This window comes from Melospiza georgiana, chromosome 29 (genome assembly GCF_028018845.1).
Source record: "Melospiza georgiana isolate bMelGeo1 chromosome 29, bMelGeo1.pri, whole genome shotgun sequence".
Taxonomy (NCBI): Eukaryota; Metazoa; Chordata; class Aves; order Passeriformes; family Passerellidae; genus Melospiza; species Melospiza georgiana.
Genome location: NC_080458.1, coordinates 1,488,401 through 1,505,198, shown reverse-complemented (window position 1 = coordinate 1,505,198; position 16,798 = coordinate 1,488,401). Strand labels below are relative to the sequence as shown.

Sequence of the window (16,798 nt, the reverse complement as noted above, 5' to 3'; positions counted from 1 at the left end):
TATATAGATTATTCTATCTAAATTTAATATATATTTTCTAATGATTATGTTTATTATATATATAATAAATGTTATGTATATTTATTATATCTATTATAATACATTTTGATACTAATAATATTTATATTTTAACAATATATGATATTAATAATAATTTAACGATTATAATAATTTAATAAATTAATATACGTAATATGTAATTATATATAATTTAATAATATATCATTATATATTATTAAAATATATATTATATAATTTAATATACATTATAATAATTATAATTTAATTTTAAAATAATAAATAATAATAAATAATATTAATAATTAAAAATATTTAATGATATGTCCCCAATATATTATTATGTATTTATTGGATCCCACAATAAAATCAGATTCTGATCCCCAAATCTCTCTCCATGGCGCACAGGAGCAGGATTGGATTGGGAGATCCAGCAGGGTTGGATTGGATCCAGTGGGATTTGGGGAATCCAGCAGGGTTGGGGGATCCAGCAGGGTTGGATTGGGGGATCCAGCAGGATTGGATTGGGGGATCCAGCACGACTGGGGGGACCCAGCAGGATTGGACTGGGGGGATCCAGCAGGGTTGGATTTGGGGATCCATCAGGATTGGGGGATCCAGCAAGATTGCGGGATCCAGCAAGACTGGGGGAATCCAGCAGGACTGGGGGGATCCAGCAGGATTGGTTTGGGGGATCCAGCAGGACCCAGTGGGGCTGGGTGGGACAGTGGGGCAGGCACGGGATCTCCCCTGGGCTTCAGGCCCCAGCACGTCCGTCTGTCTGTCTTGGATGGCTCCAGGGGGGGCTCAGAGCCCTGGGCACAGAGCCCAGGACAGCTGGGACTGGGATTGTGACCTTTGGAGCAAATTCCCACCTTGATGGGAAGAATTACAAGGCAAGAGAGTTTGAGTGGAATGCGAGTGAATTTGTCACAGGGTGAAAATGGAGAATTTTGGGCTTTTTAGAATGGGGGTTCAGGGGGCAAGATGGGGGGATCTGGGTGTGTCCAGCCTTTGTCTTTCTTCTTCTTGGCCTCTGTCCTCTGGGTGATGGTGGCACTTTTGGGTTAGTTTAGGGTAGAAGCTCACTGTCTAACACAAGTCATAGGTATTGGGAAGGAATTGTAAATATTGTATGTGGAATTTTGAAAAAAATATAAATCTAAAAGACATAAATAAATAGATAAACAAATATAATATAATTATAAATAAATATATAAATATAATATATAAAAATGTGTATAAATATATACAAAATAGTATACATAAATAGACAACAACATTATAAATATAAATAAACATTATAAATATAATTAAATTAATATGAATAAAATATAAACATAAGATATATAAAAATATGTTAAAATATGTAAAAATTTTAATATATAAAAATATGTGTAAAGAATAATATATACATATCTATAAAATATATAAATATAAAGTAGAAATAAAAATATATAAAAAGATAACATCACCCCGAAGGAGGTAGAGTGCCTGGACTGTCTTGCTGAGTGGACCTGGGCAGGCCAGAGAAAGAATTTTATAGATAAAAAACAATAAACAACCTCGGGAATGAGAAATGAGGAGGTCTGGCTCCTCTGACTGCCAGGATGGGAAAAGAGACTTTGTGCCACATCTGGGGTCACCCTGAGCAGCAAAACCCTGAGACTGGGGAGCTGTTGGAGGATGGATTGCGTTGGACTGGGGTTTGTCCCCACAGGGTGCCCAGGTGCCTTTGGCTCCCTGCCTGCCCCCCTTGGCCCCCCAGGTGCCTGGGCCCTTCCAGGGGCAGCTGCCCTGTGCAGGAAGCTGGAGGGATGCCGGGCGAGGGGGCTGGATCCGTGCCACAGGTGGGGTGGGATGGGCTCTGTGCCAGGGCTGGGCTTGTGGCCAGGGCTGGGGGCTGTGCCAAGCAGGGCTTTGGCCTGGGGGCTGGCAGGGAGGGTGCAGGGAGGAGTCCCGGCAGGGATAAAGGTGCTCCTCACCTGCTGCAGCCTCAGGCAGCGCTGCCCAGAGCCAGAGGAAGATGAAGGTGGCTGTGCTCAGCGTGGCCCTGCTCTTCTCCATTCTGCTGTGCCTGCCAGCTCAGAGCCAGGTGAGGCTGCAGGGCCCCGGGCTGGGCTCAGCACTGGGGGCTCCCCAGAAATCCCATCCCATCCAACCCATGAATCCCATCCCATCCTTTTGGGACTCCCCATCCCATCCCATCCCATCACATCCCATCCCATCCCATCCCATCCCATCCCATCCCATCCCATCCCATCCCATCCCATCACATCCCATCCCATCCCATCCCATCCCACTCTATCCCATCCCATCCCATCCCATCCCATCCCATCCCATCCCATCCCATCCCATCCCATCCCATCCCATCCCATCCCATCCCATCCCATTTATCCCACCCCATCCCATCCTATTGATCCCATTGATCCCATCCCATTCTTTTGGGGCTCCCCAAAAATCCCATCCCATTCTTTTGGGGCTCCCCAAAAATCCCATCCATTCCATGGATCCCATCCCATCTCATCCTTTTGGGGCTCCTCATCCCATCCCATCCCCTGACCAACCTTTGCTGTCCCTGCCCAGGCCGACATGGAGGGCAGCGGAGTGATCTGTGCTGGGGTGAGACTGGGGGCACTGTGGCGCACTGGGATGGACTGGGATTGACTGGGGGGCACTGGGAGATACTGGGATGGACTAGGGGAACTGAAATGGACTGGGGTCACTGGGATGGACTGGGATGGACTGGGGTCACTGGGATGGACTGGGAGATACTGGGAAGGACTGGGGGGGCACTGGGGACACTGGGGGGCAATGGGGAGCAATGGGGGGCACTGGGGGGCACTGGGGGGCACTGGGGGCAATGGGGGACAATGGGGGGCAATGGGGGGCAATGGGGGACACCCCAGTGACGTTGGGGATATCTCCTGCTCTCCCCACAGCAAATTGGTGGCATTGGTGATGGTGAGGTGGGTACCAGTATAGCCCACTATAGCCCAGGACATCCCAGTACAGCCCCAAATCCCCAATCCCCCCAAATATCCAAATCCCCAATCCCCCAATCCCAAACCCCAAACTCCCAAATTACCAAATCCGCAATCTCCAAATCCCAAATCCCCAAAACCCAAATCCCTAATCCCTCAAATCCCCCAAATCCCCAAATCACCAAAACCCAAACCCCTAAAATCCCCAAATCCCCAAATCCCCCAATCCCCAAACCCCAAATCCCCAAATCTCCCAATCCCCAAATCCCAAATCCCCAAATCCCAAATCCCCTTTGCTCTGCCCCTGCAGTCCGGGATCGTGGGAGGCATTGGGGGCTGCATCAAGGTGAGACTGGGGGAACTGGGATGGACTGGGATGGACTGGGGGAACTGGAATGGACTCGGATGGACTGGGATGGGCTGGGGAGTAACTGGGATGCACTGGAGGATACGGAGGGAACTGCAGAATACTGGGATTAACTGGGCAGAACTGGGGGGAACTGGGAGATATTGGGATGGACTGGGGGGAACTGGGGATACTGGGGGGGAACTGGGATGGACTGGGATGGAATGGGGGGAACTGGGGGAACAGGGGGATACTGAGGGGGAACTGGGATGGACTGGGGGGCACTGGGGGAACTCTGGGGCACTGGGGGGCACTGGGGGGGCACTAGGGAATATTGGGGGCCAGTTGGGCCCCCCTCCTGGCTGGGCTGGTGACCCTGCGGTGACCCCGTGGTGACCCCGGTGCCCTCTGCCCCCTCTCTGCAGAAACCCAAAGGCTTCGGAGTGCAGAGGGCTGAGGTGGGTACCCGGAGCTGTGCTGGGGATGGCACTGGGGGCATGTCAGTACCCCCCAGTTTCCCCCAGTTTGCCCCAGTTTGGGATGGTCCTGGGGGGCTCTGGGGGGGTTTGGATGTCTCTGGGGGGCTCTGGAGACACACTGGGGTCACCCTGGCGTCACCCTGGGGTCACCCTGGGGTCACACTCAGCTCCTGTCCCTGTCAGGCCGTCAGGATTTGATCATTCCTGGAGAGCTGCCCTGGGAGCCTGGGAATGGCCCTGGAACAACTGATAATCGATAATTGATAATCAATGATTGATAATCAATAATCAATAGTCAATAATCAATAAACCCTTCAGCAAAGCAACTCTGTGTGTTCATGGGTGCTTTTCTCATAAGGATGGGTGTGTGCTCATGCCCCTGTCCCTCTGTCTGTCCCTGTCTCTGTTTCCTGTCCCTCTGTCTGTCCCTCTGTCTGTCCCTGTGTCTGTCTGTGTCTGTGTCTGTCCCCTGTCTGTGTGTGTCCCTCTGTCTGTCCCTGTGTCTGTCTACTGTCTGTTTGTCTGTCCCTGTGTCTGTCCCTATGTCTGTCCCCTGTCCATCTATCTGTCCCTGTGTCTGTCCCATGTCCATGTGTCTGTCCCCTGTCCCTCTGTCTGTCCCTGTGTCTGTCCCCCCTCACCCAGCCCTGGGGGTCTCTGGTTTCTCCCCCACCCTGAGCGGAGCCACTCTGGGGCTCCCAGGGCTCCCTCTGCCTTCCTGGGCAGGGCAGGCTGGGACACTGCTCACAGCGCCTCAATCATCTTCATCATCGTCATCATCATCATCACATATGCCAGCACCCACACTATGGTGACATTAATCACCAACATCCTCCTCATCCAACACCACTGACACCGTCACCATGACACTGCTCACACCATCATCATCATCATCATCATCAGCTTCATCTTCATCACCCACACCTGTAAATGAGGGATGTAGAACTCCAGGCTGCTCTCCAAAATGCAGTTTATTGTACACAAAATGCAGTTAAAATGCTGTTTATTATATACAAAATGCAGTTTATCGTACACAAAATGCATTTCATTGTCTCCAAAATGCAGTTTATTGTATACAAAATGCAGTTTATTGTACACCAAGTGCAGTTTATTCCATCCAAGGTGTCACAGCAGTCCAGGGCCGTGGGTGACAGAGCTGTGCCCACAGCTGTCAGCTCCAGCTGCAGGCAGGCCTGGAGACCCTTTGGTTTTGCATATATTATATACTTTTATTATATATTTTTAATTTATTTTTTTATTTTATATATTTATTTAAATAAATTTTTTATTTATTTCTAAATTTTATTTTATATATTTATTTATTATTTTTTTCACTATTATTTAATATATTTTAATTTTATATTTTTAGTTATAAACTTCAGAAAAGAGATTTATGATATATTTTCTTATACATTTATTATGTTATATACTCTTCTTTGATGAGCATCTTAATACAGCAGAACCAATCTATACCTTAACTGTTATCCATAGCCTATCATAACCACTACAATTACCATATTCAATCACTAAAATTTAGTTCTCCAATCACTAAAAGTTAGTGATTGTAGTAAGTTCTCCAAAATTTAGTTCTCCAATCACTAAAAGTTAGTACATTACAATTTAAGCTAGAAGTTGTTTTTCAGTTTTCTTGCAGTGGAAAATTCTGAGACCTTTTTTCTACTTGTAGCTTTGCTGCCTTGTTTGCCTGCGCTATCTTCCTGCTTGGTAAAAACATCTTCTTGTTTGAGGTGGGTTTATCCTTTGCTCTAAGTCATAAAATCTTCTTCTAACTAACACACCCTTTCCTTCTTGGTTATCCAGTAAGACTGGCTCAGCAATTCTTTTCTTCTATATCAAAACTTGCTTTCATTTCTATTCCTTCATCAGATTCTACATTTAAAAATCCTTCTGCCATACGTGCATATCTGTGAGATTTCCTTGTCAAACTTTCATCCTGCCCAACATTTATCCACAATGGGACCAGTGCCCTCCCCAAGAGTGTGTCCCCTACAGCAGAACCAGCATTGACCCTGTCAGTGTGATCAATACCCACAGCATTGACCCTGTCAGCGTGATCAATACCCACAGCATTGACCCTATCAGTGTCATCAATACTGTCTTGATTTGCAAAGACGGGAGTCTGCTAAGGAAGGCAGGAGCCACCCCTGAAATGGAGAATGTAAACCCTCCCCACCCCTCTGAATTGCTATAAATTTTAAATTAAGGGGCTCTCAGGCAAAAATATGGGAGCAGGAAATAACAGTTCTTTAATAGGGAAAGGAAAAAAAATAAAAAGATAAAATTAACAGTGCGGTACACTAGAACAACACTGACAGAGTCAGAACCCAACCTGACACCCTGTGGGTTGGGGTGTTGGTGGCAATCCAATTGGAAATGTGGCTGCAGCCCTCCTGAAGTGTCAGGTGTGGTTCTGTTGGAGCAAGGGGGTTGTGTAGAGAAGGATGTATTCTTCCTCCGAAGACCCAGTGGGAGAAGAGACAGCTGCTGTTCCTCTGGGAAATCCCATGGAGAAAGCCGTGCTGGTGTCTCAAAAACCTCTGGATTATATCTGGGTAGCAATGCTTGGCTCCTCCCTCTGGGCTCATATCTCACAATGGGATGTTATAGTTCTTATCAGTCATGCAGAGACATTCAATAGTCTGTTATCAGCAGATGTCCCCTCCCAGGAAGGTGTGATTGTGGTTACTCAAAGAGAGAGATAAGGCAAACTGCCCACTTGACAAAAGATAATCTGCCATACAGATGGTAATAGAAAACGTCTTGCATTGCAATCTTCAACAGACCCACCTGGTCACAACTGACCCATGGTTGCATGAGGTTTCCCGGTGTCACCATGGTCACTGTCAGAGGCTGGATGAGATCAATGTCCTGAGACACCATGGGATGAACTGTCAGTCAGTCACACAGTGCGGACAGTGCTAACCCAGCCCTGATTGCCCAAGCAATCAGAAATCCCACCTGGGGGGAGGCTCACAAAGCCCTGGGGGCTTAAAAACACCAAGCAAAAAGTCAGCCCCTGGTATGGACTCTGCCTTCTCCTGGGGTTTTTGTCTCACCCACACTGGAACCCTAGGAACTGATAGTCATATGTGTGTCTTTCCATAGAGCTTCTGTCTTTCTGTCTCTCTCTTTTCTCCTTCTAATGTTCTTTATATAGAACATTTTTGGGTACCTCAACAGCTTACATGTTTAAAGGTTTCTAGGTGAAATGAGCTAAGTTAATGAAGTTGCTGCTATGATAAATGTTTTCTGTGTAATTGGATGTTACATTGAAACCTCTTCCAAAGTTTCTTGATTTTGTGTACTTTGGCAGTAAAATTTTGTGTCATTTTGGCCTCTTGTGAATATTGGGCTGATGTTTCACCTTTGCACCAAACATGAGTAAAGGAGCCTTTGGTTGCCTCCAGCATTTCAGTGTTCTGGGTTGTTACACCCCACAGGCTCACAGTGGCCTCTTGTTTCCACACTGGCCCCTTGGTTCCATGGGCCCCAACAGTGCCACAATGATCCCCTTGGTTCCACAACTTCCCACAGTGTTGCAGAGAATACATTGTTCAAGGAGTTAATATAAAGTTCCAATGACAGTTCTAGATTGTTTGTTTAATGCCTTATAGTTATGTAACGTTCCAATGTTAGTTATTAATTGCTTGTTAAAGGTTTTATAATTATGTAAATCTCCTTACCGTTGGGTATTACCCCCGCTGCTCCCACTCTCATCTAAAATTGCGAAGGATCCGAGATCATAAAGAAGATGATTATGTCACCTAATAAGCAAATATGAAACTCCCATAGGACTTAGCAGAAAAGGATTACATAACAAAAATCCCTAAAACAATGACCAACCATGCAAATAAAGAATCGCAATAACACCTCTAAACAGAGAGAACATAAGATAGTATCAAAGACCCCGTTCAGAACTTTTCACCTTCGTCAACCTAACCAGAGCGGGCCAAGAGCAGTATAAAGACTATGAACCTGATGCCAAGAGGCACCTACTCAGAGACTCTTGTGAGGAAAAAGACCCAGCTCTGCTGCACGATGGAGCTGACCTCCTCCTCCTCCTCCTCCTCCTCCTCCTCCTCCTCCTCCTCCTCCTCCTCCTCCTCCTCCTCCTCCTCCTCCTCCACGCCGTCTCGGGAGGAGCGGTGGTGTGCGCACACCCCATGGGTCCCCTAACCTAGACTGTTTCCAGTAAAACTGAAATCACTAAAGAGCTGCTCACGTGCCATTCATACCAGTCTTGGGGACTGGTCTGGGATAGGCCACACCCGAAGAAGACTGAGGGCCTCCAGGATATCTGGCCCTATCTGGAGCGGTTGGCAGCAGCCTAGGACCAAACAGTGTGGAGGAACATCGGTAAGTGAAGCCAGTAGCAGGAGTAGGAGGCAAGCAAAAGAAGTGTGTGTGCGACGGGGCCCGGCAGCTCGGAGCCCCATAGCAGCTGTGGCCCTCCCAGCACTGCGGTTCTGGACTCCTGCGAGGGGACGGGCCACAAACAGAGGGAAGCAAGAGAAGCCTGAGTGAGTGAGTGGCCTCCCATGGGGATAAGGTGGGCCCCCTCCGGGCGTGCGGAGGAACAGAAATGTGAGTGGCACACAAGGGGTCAGCCTTCCCCCTTAAGGCTTGGTAGGCGCCCTCAGGGCGTGCTGAGGGTGGCAGACGAATTGGTGAGTTGGCACGCAAACCCCGAACGGAGTTCCGGGTGCGTGGATGATCGGGGCAGTGTGAGTCGCACACAATCCCTGGAGTGGGTGCACACGGGTCCCTACGGGAGTTTGGGGTGCCCTGAGTACAGCAGCAGCACTGAGTAGAGCCAAGAGGACCCCAGTGCCCAGGGTGGGACAGCGGTGCTGGGGGATCAGTATGCCGCTGTTCAGGTAGAAACCGTAAATCCACTGGAGGCCCCTGGGGGGACTGGGGTCAAAAGGCAGGGCAGGGCTGGGCTTACAGGGCAGGGCATGGCTGGACCTGCCCCTTCATCCCCCCCACACAAAATGTTTATTGCCAACAATCACCTCCAGTCTGTCATAACAGGCAATGTTGGAGGTGAAATCCCAATTGTGGCCATGGGCACCTGGCTGAAATAGACAGTTCTTTTCCATAGGAAGGAAAGCACAAAACCCCAAGATTTGGAAGGCAGGTGAGAGCCTCAGTAAGCCAAGGCCAGCCAGACTTGTCAATAATAGCAGATTTTGGATTGAGGGAATTTTGGAGGTGGAAACCCAATCTCGGCCATGGGCACCTTGACAAGCAGGCCAGTTCTTTCCCATGGGAAGGAGAGCATGCAGCCTACCCCAATGTTTTGGGGACAGACGAGAGGTGACCATTGTGAAAGTACTGCCAGTCAGACTTGTCCTGGTGATATTGCTATGGGAAAAATGCCTGGATATAAGGAAATTTGGAGGTGAAATCCCAATTCTGGCCATGGATGCCTGGAGCAGAAGGACAGTCTATTTCCATTGGGAAGGAAAGCACAGAGCCCCAGTGTTTCGGCAGCACATGAGAAGTGACACTCAACATGCAAAGGTCAGTTGGACCAGTCAGGCAGTCCATGGGAGGCCAAACCAGCCAGAGCTGTTCTGTGTTCCCTTGGTTTTATGGGGCTCCATAGTGTCACAATGGTGCCTTGGATCCATGGGGCCCCGCAGTGTCATAATGGTGACTTGATTCCATGGGTTCCAGCAGTGTCACAATGGCCCCTTGATTACAAGAAGACCTGCAGTGTCACACTGGCCCCTAGGTTCAATGGGGTCCCACAATGTCACAGTAGCCCCTAGGTGTCATAAGGCCCCGCAGTGTCACAATGGTCCCAAGGATTCCATGAGCCCTTGCAGTGTCACAATGGTCTCCATGGTTCCCCAGGCCCCACAATGTCACAGGACTCCTCTGTTCCATGAGGTATGCAATGTCACAATGGACCTTTGGACCCTTGGGTTTTGCAGTGTCACAATGGTCTCCTTTGGTTCCACAGTGTCACAATGGACCATTGATGACAGTACGCATCTCTGGAGCTTTGGTTCCATACAGCCCTGCAGTGTCACAAAGACCTCTTGGTTTCACGAGGCCCCACAATATCACAATGATCCTCCCAGGGTCACAATGGTCTCACTGGTTCCATGAGGCCTCGCAGTGTCACAATGCTTTGCTTATTCCATGGGCCCCTCAGTGTTACAATGGTCTCCATGTTTCCATGAGTCCCCTGAGTGTCAAAATGGTCTCTGTGATTCCATGGTGCCCCTCAGTGTCACAATGGCCCTATGACACCCCAAAGTGTCATAATGGTCTCCATGGTTCCATGCAGCCCCACAGTGTCACATTTGACCCATGGTTCCATTGGGCCTCTCAGTGTCACAACGATCCCTGCATTCCATGCAGCCACACAGCATCAGTACAGTCCCCTTGGTTCCATGAGGCCCCACAGTGTCACAATGGTCCCTTGGTCTCACAGGGCCCCACAGTGTCACAATGGTCCCTTGGTCTCACAGGAGCCCACAGGGTTGCAATGGTCCCTTGGTTCTATGGCCCTGTGCCTCCCCTCCCCTTCTCAGGCCACCCTACCAGCTGAGAAATGCTCCTTGGGCCTTGGCCTTGGCCAACAGGCCCTGGGTTGAGCTCCTCTGCAGCTCATCACAAACACTGTCTGCTCCAGGCAATGCTGCTGCCCAACCAGCTCCTGGTTCCTTTAGCAGCAGCCCTGGGAACTGTTTTTGTTCCCTCCATGGCACAAGATCCCTGTTCTCAACCTGCCAAAGAAAGCTGTTGGTGCCAAGTGTGGCCAGGATGAACCATTGCTGGGACTGAAGCCCCTCTCTTGGGGCCCTGCAAACAGTGCTCCAAAAGGAGCCCTTGGAGCTCTCCCGGGCCAGCGACTCCCTCTGAGTAGGGCCTCTCCCAGCCGGGAACTCTACTGTTTGCTGCACTCAGGGATCCTGAACAACCACAGAGCCTGGGCCGATCCCCCCACTCCTCCAGGCTCAACCCTTTGCCCTTTGCTGGGGAGATGCCAAAGCATCAGCAGTGAGCATTTCCTGCCCTCAGGGGAATTTCTCACAGGTGCCTTGCACTGACTCTTTGTGTCTGTGTGCACACAGGAGTGCCTGTGCTGGGGAAATGTGGCAGAAATGCTGCTCTCTGAGGGGTTGGAGTGCCTTGGGTAGCTGAGTCAGTCAGGCCTGTAGGGAAGGGTAAATCACAAGGTCTAAGTGAAGTTAAATGCAGTTAAAAGTTGTTATTTTTCTAATTTGTTACCTTTAATAAAGGTTATAAGCTAAGTTCAATATTGTTAAGTGTTATTCCTCTGTTAAACTGCAAAGTCATAGGTTTGAGTTAGGTTAAATGCTGTTATGCTCTGCTCTTTTGCTAAATTGTGATGTAGAAAGTATCAGTTAAGGTTAAGGTGTAAGTTAAGTCCTGTTAAGTTTGAGTTCTGTTAAGCTTTTAGGCCATATTCCTTTTATCCTTGCCTCCAATGTTCTTGTGTCACACACACACACAGAGGGACACTTCTCAGTTAATTTCTGGTTTGATTGCCTGGATTCTGTTTGGGTTTTTTTCTGCTTTTTTCCCTTGTGTGCCTGAAGTGACCAGTCAGGAGCACAGTGACTCTTGCCAAGGAACTTTGTGCTGCTGTCCCTTAATATCCAATCTGGTTTTTGCTGCTCCCTTGCTGGGGATTTTTTCAGCGCTCTCAAGGCCTCGTTTGTAACAGGGTGAAGGAGCCCTGGCCCAGGCTCTGGCCCTGGGGGACACGGGGACGCTGCCGGGGGGGTCCCTGTTCCCCTGTGCCACCTCCAGGGCCCCGGCCCCCCATCCCCGTGTCAGGCTCTGGGGTCGATCTCGTGGAACATCCTCTGGGGGAGGCCACGGTGCCGAGGGCAGGGGGACCCAGGGGGACAGGGGACCCTGCTGTGCACGAGCAGGGTTGGACTGCTCTGGGGGGAGCTGTAAGGGGTGCCGGGGCAGAGTGACCTCCCCAGTGACCTCACACAGCCCCTGCAATGTCACACAGCTCCTGAGATGTCACACAGCCCCTGAGATGTCACACTGCCCCTGTGATGTCACACAGCCATCTCTATGTCACCTTGTGATGTCATACAGCAGTTATGTGACGTCACAGGAGACTGATGGCACAAAGTCACCCTGTAATGGCACAATCTGTTCTGTGATGTTACAGCCTGCTCTATGATGTTACACAGCCACCTAGTGATGTCACAACCCACTCTCTGATGCCACAGAGCCGCCCTCTATGTTGGCAGACTCTGCTCTGTGGCCTCACACCCTACTCTGGGATGTCACAGCGAGCTCTGTGATGTCACAGCCTGCTCTGTAATGTCACAAACCCCTCAAGAACTCAGTTACATTGAAACATTGAAGTCTCTTGTACCTTGAAGAGATCCCTGTCAGGGACACAAGTGAGAAAGTGTCCCCAGGTTCCAGGGAGAGCAGAACACTGGAAGCAGTGATGCCAGGTGGGCACAAACAAGGCAAAGGTGTCTCTGGTGCTGAGCACACCTGGATGTGTTTCAGGAATGCCAAGGGCCAAGGCCTGAGCCCCAGCCCCTGGCCAGGCAGATCCTGTCCCTCCCTCCTTGCTCAGGGCTCTTGCCGGGATGGGCACTGGCATGTGGGGATGTGCAATGCCAGGGGCAGGACCATGGGGAGGCCCCTGCCAGGCTGCTGAGCAGGGACAAGGAGGCAATGAGGCCCCAGTCCTGCAAGGGTCACTTGTCCCCTCCTGGCCCCAGGACCAGCAGCCATGGCCAAAGTGCTGCCCAAGCTGGCTCTGTCAGGGCTGTCTTGCAGCTGCTGCCCATCTCTGTGCCCGGTGCAGCCCAGGCTGTCCCACGGTGTCCCTGCCCTGCGCCTCTGTCCCTGCAGGCTGTCGGCATCCCCAGGCTGCCTCAGCTGGCTGGCCCCTTCCTTTGCTGACAGCTCTGCCTCCTGCCTGCCTCTAACTGCCCACACAAAGCCTTGGGCTTATTATCAAAAGGGTTAATTTATTTTTACTGTGCCTGTGAGCTTCTGGCACAGGAACAAGGCATGCAGGGGCTGCTTTCCCAGCAAGGATGGCTTGAAGAGAAGAAGAAAATATCTGGCTCAAGAATGCAGTGATAGAAAAAGCAAGGACTGAATCTGTGAACTGAGGTGTGTTTTATGGAAATGGGTAAATGTTGCCTTCTGATATAAGGCAAGGCGACCTGGTTTCCAGGAGCAGCACAGCAACCCAAACTCTCCGGGGTCACTCGGGCCAAAGAGCACGCAGACACCAATATGGTAGACGGTCAAAGGCCTTTAATATCTCATCTTGTGGGGTTTTGGAGTCTAAGGGGCTTCTCTACGTCAGAGGGGGTCTGCAGTACCATCTATGGTTAGTAAGGAGTGGAAAGTTACTAGCATTACTATCGTTAGGGGGGCTATATTCCTGGTTACATTCCTAGAGTGATCTCTTATCTCAAGGGATTAGGGGAAAAGGAGTCCTGCCGCTTTCTGTCACATCACGTGATCTTCCAATCACCTGTCCCTATCAACCACATCTCCCCCCCCTTTTTCACAAATGAATCAGGTAGTCATATACATAGGCACTGAAACGAGGTATAAGGTTGTAGTTTGACAAGGGAAAGGGGTTTGGTAAACCTGAATAAGTTTTTGCCTGGCAAGTTTAGAAAATCTTGTGACTGGCAGTGTTCCTTGGTTGAATTCACAGCATTTGTTGCCAGCCTATGAACAGGATGTTGGCCCATTCTAGGTGGGTCTGAAAAAATGAGACTAGCTTGTTCAGCAGGCATGGTCCGAAGGTAACAGCTAAAAGTAGCATTGCCAGTGGACCTATTAGGGTAGAAATTAGGGTGGTTAGCCATGGTGATTGATTGAACCAGGACTCGAACCAGCCCTGTTCGGCTTCCCCGTCTTTCTGTCTCTGAGCCAGTCTGTTTTGGAGTTCCGCGATGGAGTCTCTAACGACTCCTGTGTGGTCCGCGTAGAAACAGCACTCCTCTTTCAAGGCGGCACACAGGTCTCCTTGCTGCATGAACAGGAGGTCCAGTCCTCGCCCTGTTCTGCAAGACCACTTCTGAGAGTGAGGAGACTGACTTCTCTAGAAAGGAAATGGATTTCTCGATCCTTTGCAGGTCCTCATCGATGGTCATTTGCAGCTGGGACAGTCCTTGATGTTGGGTCACTAGGGCTAAGACACCCATTGCCGTTCCTGCTGCTCCTAGGCCGAGCAGCATTGCGATAGTTATACCTGTTATTACTTCTCTTTTGTGGAGCCAGCTAGGTTCCTCAAAAAGGTGGTACACTTCTTCATCTGAGTGGTACAGAACCCTAGGGACAATCAGAACTTGGACACAAAAGTCGTTAGAGTCATTGAATTTGGCAAGGAACACACAGGGACTCACTCCAGATCACTGGCAAACCCACATCCCAGATGCAGATGGGACTACCCACTTATTGTCTTTCCTGTCGGGCTTGACAACTTTGGTGCAGACGTTGCCTTTTCGCCTAGCTAGGGTTGCATTGCCAAAACATCTGCCCTGGCCTGTGACTTGACTCAGGGTGATTCCTTTGCGGGGGGTATCCCATCTGCACTGGTGAGGGGCATCAGCTGTGAAGTAACTGAAGGGAGTGTTTAAAGTGACCTCTTCGTAAAAGGGGGATTTAACATCGTAACAAAGCCAGCAGGATTCGGTTAGGTTAGGGTTGGATTTGTTCAGGGATACAAAGGTAGCTTCTAGCATACGAAGGATTGGGTCTGAGTCCGACCCGGCTAAGCAGGCTATCTGAAAGGCTCCCGCATGGCTGGTCGGCATATTGGTGACCTTTGTGGGCAAGGCTTTGGGGTAGGTCGCATTTCTCCCTTTCTGCGCGCTTTGTTGGGTCTGACCGCTTGGGGTGCCGACGGTTGGAGCCTAATAATTTGCACATTCATCCTCTCTTTCGACCCTTGAAGGACTACTGTCCACGTTCTGCCTATGGCCCAACTAGGGTGATCTGGCTGCAAAACCGTCATGTTATAGCCAGTGCATTTCTGAATTTTTGGGACTTTATGGTGGTTTCGATAGAAACTTCCCTGAAGGAAGATGGGTGTTTTGCAGCCGGTGGGTGCCCAGGTGAACTGTAAGAATTTGTCAGGCTCTTGCAGCTCCCACCCAGGCCCTGACGGTCTGGCATCTGTAACAATGGTTTCGCAGCCTCAGTGCCCACAATATCCCCACCCTGGGCGATTGCAGTAACTTTTTCCTGGGTTTGAAGCTGGGCACCAATAGGATAGGTACATGTGTGTGGTGTGTGGGGAATAGGGGTCTACTTTTGGTAGTCCTGGGAACAGGTCGGTAATGCGGAGCACGAAGGATGGGGCGTTCAGTGTGGTGATTTCTTTGAGCACCTTGTCGCTACTAAGGTGTCGCATGACCCACCTGAATGGCCGATGGGGATAGTGGTCTGGGCTTGCTTGCCCTCTGGCGACAAGCCCCAAAAGCAAAATCACACAGAAACACCGTTGATGCTTGGGTCTCACCCGCGCGAGTCTCTCGGGCCCTGCCTGGCGGCTTGGTGGTCTGTCACTTTCCTCTGGAATGGGGATGTACACGTCACGAGGACGTCCCACAAGCATGTCCTGTAAACAGAAACTCGCAATTCTCGTCAGTCTCATTCTGCTCGTTGTGAAGGTCCGGCTTGATTGACTTAAGTGGACACCACCTGATTTTGCCATCCTTTTTGACAGCTGCGTACCCTCGCCCCGTGAGCATCAGCCTCCAGCCCCGTTCCCATTCGCCTAGCTCATTTCTAATTACAACCTGCGGGGCCTCCTCTAGCGCTCGGGTGGCCCAGTGCTTTTGGATGGGACTGTTTGTTTCATGTCCCCTAGGGAATTGATTCAGTGCTAGCAAAGTGGTTGCCAGTATACGCCCCTGATCTCCTGGGGGAATGGAATTGGCAAAGCCCTCTGCTTTCACCAACACTTCTAGCTTGGTTTTCAGGGTCTGATTTGCTCTGTCAACTATGGCCTGCCCGGTACTGTTATACGGGATACCTTGCACTAACGTGATGCCCCATTTTGAGGCGAATTCTTGCACTGGTTTGGCGGTGAAATTGGAACTGTTGTCAGTTTTGATCTGCTTGGGGATACCAAGCCAAGCCATGGCTGTCAGCCAGTGCTGAATTTTGGCCTTGGAGTTAGTTTTGGGGTGCTGTGTGGCTATGATCGTTCCGCTATAAGTGTCTACTGTCACTGCAAGCCATGCTCGGGGCTTCAGCAGCTGACACAAGGTGAAGTCCGATTGCCAGACCTCTGAAGGCTTGAGACCTCTCAGGTTGACCCCACAGGTCCATAGGGGTGACTTCTGGCAATGAGGGCAGGTGGCTACCACATGTTTCGCGTCCGCTGTCAAGATTCAGCATCTCTTCGCCAGTGCTTTGGCTCTGATGTGGAGTGACTCGTGCAGTTGACGAGCTTCCTGCAACGTCCATACGCCTTTTTCTGCGGCGTCCGCTTTGTCGTTGCCAATCTGGAAGTAATCTTTGACTGGGTCATGGCTGTTGATGTGAATGACTGACATGGTGCCCTGTTGCGAGGAGAGTGCTTCCTCCAGTATTAGGGCTGCTGCAGATGTTGACACACCTGGTCCTGCCATGGCTAGGCAGAACCTTGCCATGAATATAGAGTCCGTTACAATGTTGGGGTGTTCATCTTGGAAGAGTCCGCATGCCAAGACCACTGCTGCTGCCTCCAGTTGTTGCACTGACAATGCGGGGTCACATGCTTTGACGCAATGCCATTGTTCTCCTGCCTGCCACACTGCTGTTGTGGTTGAAGTCGTGGAGGAAGCGTCTGTGAAGACCGTTGGTCCTGGCTGCGGTCGATCCATAACCTTTGGCGTCATGTCTATGTCAACAATGGTCAGCAGCTGAGTCCAGGGTGGTCTGGCGGAGTAGTAGATTTCTCCTCCAAA

General features: G+C 50.1%; 1 long non-coding RNA gene across 1 annotated transcript; it reads left to right on the top strand.

The window, feature by feature from the left end:
- Positions 1-2,088: 2,088 nt before the first annotated feature.
- LOC131094560 (uncharacterized) lies at positions 2,089-4,128 on the top strand. The gene is made up of 6 exons (XR_009115686.1): positions 2,089-2,113; positions 2,605-2,640; positions 2,961-2,987; positions 3,313-3,348; positions 3,774-3,806; positions 4,011-4,128. It is a non-coding gene; the product is annotated as an uncharacterized LOC131094560 (long non-coding RNA).
- The last annotated feature ends 12,670 nt before the right edge of the window (positions 4,129-16,798 follow it).